Source organism: Tachyglossus aculeatus, chromosome 13, assembly GCF_015852505.1.
Source record: "Tachyglossus aculeatus isolate mTacAcu1 chromosome 13, mTacAcu1.pri, whole genome shotgun sequence".
Lineage (NCBI taxonomy): Eukaryota > Metazoa > Chordata > Mammalia > Monotremata > Tachyglossidae > Tachyglossus > Tachyglossus aculeatus.
Genome location: NC_052078.1, coordinates 4,847,356 through 4,853,482, shown reverse-complemented (window position 1 = coordinate 4,853,482; position 6,127 = coordinate 4,847,356).

Sequence of the window (6,127 nt, the reverse complement as noted above, 5' to 3'; positions counted from 1 at the left end):
TAATCCCCATTCCACAGATGAGGTAATTGAGTCCCAGAGAAGGGAAGTGACTTGCCCAAAGTCACACAGCTGACAGTTGGCAGAGGCGGGATTTGAACCCATGATCTCTGACTCCAAAGCCCGGGTTCTTTCCACTGAGCTAACGCTGCTTCTCCACGTGACTCGCCCCTCGCGTGGGGGGGAGGGTGGCCGTCACGTGACGCGCCCCTCGCGGCCGGGGGCGGGGCCACGTTCATTCATTCATTCATTCATTCATTCATTCAATCGCATTTACGGAGCGCTTACTGCGTGCAGAGCACTGTACTAAGCGCTTGGGAAGTCCAAGTCGGCAACATCTAGAGACGGTCCCGACCCAACAGCGGGCTCGCAGTCTAGAAGGGGGAGACGGACAACAAAACATATTAACAAAATAAAATGAATAGAATAAATAGGTACAAGTAAATAGAGTAATAAATACGTACAAACATATATACATATATACAGGTGCTGTGGGGAAGGGAAGGAAGTAAGGGGGGAGGGGGAGAGGAAGGAGGGGGCTTAGTCTGGGAAGGCCTCCCGGAGGAGGTGAGCGGCAGCAGAGGGTGCGGGCTGGGCTGGAGAAGGAGAGAAGGGAGGGGAGGTAGGAAGGGGCCAGGTGACGGACAGCCTTGAAGCCCAGGGTGAGGAGTTTGGGCCTGGAATCATCATCAATCGTATTTATTGAACGCTTACTGTGTGCAGAGCACTGTACTAAGCGCTTGGGAAGTACAAGTTGGCAACATATAGAGACAGTCCCTACCCAACAGTGGGCTCACAGTCTAAAAGGGGGAGACAGAGAACAAAACCAAACATACTAACAAAATAAAATAGAATAGATATGTACAAATAAAATAAATAAATAAATAGAGTAATAAATATGTACAAACATATATACATATATACAGGTGCTGTGGGGAAGGGAAGGAGGTAAGATGGGGGGATGGAGAGGGGGACGAGGGGGAGAGGAAGGAAGGGGCTCAGTGTGGGAAGGCCTCCTGGAGGAGGTGAGCTCTCAGTAGGGCCTTGAAGGGAGGAAGAGAGCTAGCTTGGCGGATGGGCAGAGGGATTGGGGGCATTCCAGGCCCGGGGATGACGTGGGCCGGGGGTCGATGGCGGGACAGGCGAGAACGAGGTACAGTGAGAAGATTAGCGGTGGAGGAGCGGAGGGTGTGGGCTGGGCACTAGAAGGAGAAAAGGGAGGTGAGGTAGGAGGGGGCGAGGTGATGGAGAGCCTTGAAGCCCAGGGTGAGGAGTTTCTGCCTGATGCGCAGATTGATTGGTAGCCACTGGAGATCCCTACCCAACAGTGGGCTCACAGTCTAAAAGGGGGGGGGAGGGGCTCCACACATCCGCCAAGCTAGCTCTCTTCCTCCCTTCAAAGCCCTACTGAGAGCTCACCTCCTCCAGGAGGCCTTCCCACACAGAGCCCTCTTTTTCCTCTCCCCCTCCCCATCCCCCCAGCCCTACCTCCCTCCTCTCCCTACAGCACCTGTATATATGTTTGTAGAGATTTATTACTCTCTCTTTTACTTGTACATATTTACTATTCTATTTATTTTCTTAATGATGTGCATCTAGCTTTATTTCAATTTATTCTGATGACTTGACACCCACCCACGTGTTTTGTTTTGTTCCCTGTCTCCCCCTTCTAGACTGTGAGCCCGTTGCTGGGTAGGGACCGTCTCTATATGTCGCCAGCTTGTACTTCCCAAGCGCTTAGTCCAGTGCTCTGCACACAGGAAGCGCTCAATAAATACGATTGAATGAATGGATGAGCGAGGGGATGACCGTCACGTGACTCCCCTTGGCCTCCACGTGCTTGTCACTAGCACCAAGAATTCAGTCGTATTTATTGAGCGCTTACTGTGTGCAGAGCACTGGACGAAGCCCTTGGGAAGTACAAGTCGGCAACATGTAGAGACGGTCCCTAGCGTAACGATGGCAATTTTTTTTTAATGGCATTTATTAAAAGCTCACTATGTGCAAAGCACTATTCTAAGCGCTGGATTATAATAATGGCATTTGCAAAGCGCTTACTATGTGCAAAGCACTGTTCTAAGCGCTGGGGAGGATACAAGGGAATCAGGTTACCCCACGTGGGGCTCACAGTCTTAATCCCCATTTTACAGATGAGGTCGCTGAGGCCCAGAGAAGTGAAGTGACTTGCCCAAAGTCACACAGCCGATAATTGGGGGAGAGGGGTTCGAACCCATGACCCCTGACTCCCAAGCCCGTGCTCTTTGCCAAGCGTTTGCTCTGCGCCAAGCACAGGGTGGCCTTTTGGATACAGCCCCTGTCCCACATGGGACTTATGGTCTAAGGAGGAGGGAGAACAGGTAAATCAATCAATCAATCAATCAATAATGATGGTATTTGTTAAGCGCTTACTGTGTGCCAAGCACAGTTCTGAGTGCTGGTATTGAAGCCCCACTTTACAGGTGAGGCTGAGGCTCAGAGAGATTTAGTCGGTCAGTCAATTGTATTTACCATAATTATTATTATTATTTTTTGAGGGCTTACTGTATACAGAGCATTGTACTGTGCTCTTGGGAGGGGACAATAAACAGACACATTCCCTGCCCACAAGGAGTTTACACTCTTGAATGGAGAGGGAGACAGACATTTATTCATTCATTCATTCATTCAATTGTATTTATTGAGCACTTACTGTGTGCAGAGCACTGTACTAAGCGCTTGGGAAGTAAAAGTCGGCAACATGTAGAGACGGTCCCTACCCAACAAGGGGCTCACAGTCTAGAAGGGGGAGGCAGACATAGAGAAGCAGCGTGGCTCTGTGGAAAGAGCCCGGGCTTTGGAGTCAGAGGTCATGGGTTCAAATCCTGGCTCTGCAAATTGTCAGCTGTGTGACTTTGGGCAAGTCACTTCTCTGGGCCTCAGTTACCTCATCTGGAAAATGGGGGTGAAGACTGTGAGCCCCCCGTGGGACAACCTGATCACCTTGTAACCTCCCCAGTGCTTAGAACAGTGCACATAGTAAGCGCTTAATAAATGCCATTATTATTATTATTAAGTGTTGAGGGGCTGGGAGGGGGGTGAATAAAGGGAGCAAGTCAGAGTGATGCGGAAAGGAGGCCTCTCAGAGGAAATGTGCCTTCACTAAGGCTTTGAAGGGGCTGGGGGGGGGAGTACTTGTCTGATATGAGGAGGGAGGGCATTCCAGGCCAGAGGCAGGATGTGGGCAAGAGGGTGGTGAGATAGATGAGATTGAGGTGCAGTGAGAAGGTTGGCATTAGAGGAGCGAAGTGTGCGGCTTGGAGTAGGAGAGTAGCGAGGTGAGATAGGAGAGGGCAAGATGATTGCCCGCTTTAAAGCCAATGGTGAATTTCTGTTTGATGCAGAGATCACTAAGTGACTTGCCCAAAGGAACACAACAGCGAAGTGATGGAGCTGGGATCAGAACCCAGATTTCATAGCAATGATGATAATAATAATATAACAATAATAATGATGGCATTTATTAAGCCCTTACTATGTGCAAAGCGCTGTTCTAAGCGCTGGGAAGGCTACAAGGTGATCAGGTTGTCCCACGGGGGGCTCACAGTCTCAATCCCCATTTTACAGATGAGGTCACTGAGGCCCAGAGAAGTGAAGTGACTGGCCCAAAGTCACACAGCTGACAAGTGGCGGAGCCGGGATTTGAACCCACGACCTCTGACTCCAAAGCCCGGGCTCTTTCCACAGAGCCATGCTGCTTCTCTGTTAATAGTATTAATAGTAATAGCATTAATTATATTAATATTATTACATTAATAATATTAATAATAGTATTATTATTTTAATGGTATTAATAATGGTGATGACAATAACAACTGTGGTATTTGTTAAGTGCTCAGTATAGGCCAAGCACTGTACAAAGCACTGGGGTAGAAACAAGATAATCAGGTCTGACACAGTTATTTTGATTGATGTCAAGTGGAAGGCAGAAGGTTGCAAGGGGCCAGAAGTGAGAGGTAAGATTCTCTTGACATCAAAGTTGGGAGTCATATTTATTACTCTATTTATTTTACTTGTACATATCTATTCTATTTATTTTATTTTGTGAGTATGTTTGGTTTTGTTCTCTGTCTCCCCCTTCTAGACTGTGAGCCCACTGTTGGGTAGGGACTGTCTCTAGATGTTGCCAACTTGGACTTCCCAAGCGCTTAGTACAGTGCTCTGCACACAGTAAGCGCTCAATAAATACGATTGATTGATTGATTGATTGAGTCACCAGCAGTTGTTGTTTGGTGGTCAGAGTAGTTAAAAAAGCTCTCTGTTCCTAGCTCCTCTGGCCCCTTTTTTGTCTGTTGACTTTTTATTGAGCACTTGGAATATAATCATTCTTACAGCGTTGAAGTAATACTCAGCGCCAGCCAGCCAATAAATCAATCCATCAATGGGATTTCTTGAGTGATTATTGTGTGCCGAGCACTTGGGAGAGTACAGTATGACAGATACAGATATGGTAGAGACTGATTAAGCAGCGTGGCTCAGCGGAAAGAGCTCAGGCTTTGGAGTCAGAGGTCACGGGTTCAAATCCCAGCTCCACCGCTTGTCAGCTGTGTGACTTTGGGGAAGTCACTTCACTTCTTTGTGCCTCAGTTCCCTCATCTGTAAAATGGGGATGAAGACTGTGAGCCCCCCGTGGGACAACCTGATTCCCTTGTATTCCCCCAGCGCTTAGAACAGTGCTTGCCACATAGTAAGTGCTTAATAAATGCCATTATTATTATTATTCTCCAGCACTCAGTTCAGTGCTTGGCACATAGCACTTAACAAATATTATTATTATTACTATTTACATTTCCTGTCCACACAAGCTTACAGTCTAGAAGGGGAGATAGATGTTAATATCTCTATTAATAGTATTAATAGTAATAGTATTAATTATATCAATATTATTACATTAATAATATTAATAATAGTATTATTATTTAAATGGTGTTAATAATGGTGATGACAATAACAACTGTGGTATTTGTTAGGTGCTCAGTATAGGCCAAGCACTGTACAAAGCACTGGGGTAGAAACAAGATAATCAGGTCTGACACAGTTATTTTGATTGATGTCAAGTGGAAGGCAGAAGGTTGCAAGGGGCCAGAAGTGAGAGGTAAGATTCTCTTGACATCAAAGTTGGGAGTCATATTTATTACTCTATTTATTTATTTTACTTGTACATATCTATTCTATTTATTTTATTTTGTTAGTATGTTTGGTTTTGTCTCCCCCTTCTAGACTGTGAGCCCGCTGTTGGGTAGGGACTGTCTCTATATGTTGCCAAGTTGTACTTCCCAAGCGCTTAGTACAGTGCTCTGCACACAGTAAGTGCTCAATAAATACGATTGATTGATTGATTAATATAAATAAATTATGAATATGGACATAAAGTGCTGTGGGGTGAACACCAATGGTGCCCAAAGGGTACAGATCCAACTGCATAGACGATGCAGAACAGAAGGTCGGAAGGTATGTTCCCTGCCCACAAGGAGATTTACAGCCTAAAAATAAATTACAATTATGTTCGCAAGTGCTGGGGCTTACTCAGTTGAGTGCTTAATCTGTCAATCAGTGGTATTTATTGAGCACTTCAGTGTGCAGAGCACTGCACTAAGTATTTGGGAGAGTACTATAGGGTTGGTTGACCACATTTCATAAGTTTACAGTCTAGAGGGGGAGACAGACTCTGAAATAAAGTACATAAGTGCTGAGGGGCTGTGAATATCGAATGCTTAAAGGCTACAGGTCGAAGTGCCCAGGTGATGTAGAAGGGAGAAGGGGAAATGAGAGCTTAGCTGGGGAAGGCCTCTTGGAGATGTGATTTTAATGATTTTAATGAGGTTTTGAATGTGGAGAGAGTGGTTGTCTGCTGTATGTGAAGGGGGAGGGAGTTTCAGGCCAGAAGGGAGGATGTGGGAAGGAGTCAGTGACGAGATAGAGGAGATGGAGGTTCAGTGGGTAGGTCGGCATTAGAGAAGTAAAGTGTGCGAGCTCGGTTGGAATAGGGAATCAGGGAGGTAAAGAGGGGGCAAGGTGATTGAGTGCTTTAAAACCTATGGTAAGGAGTTTGAGGAGGTGGATGAGCAACCACTAGAAGTTTTGGAGAAGTGGG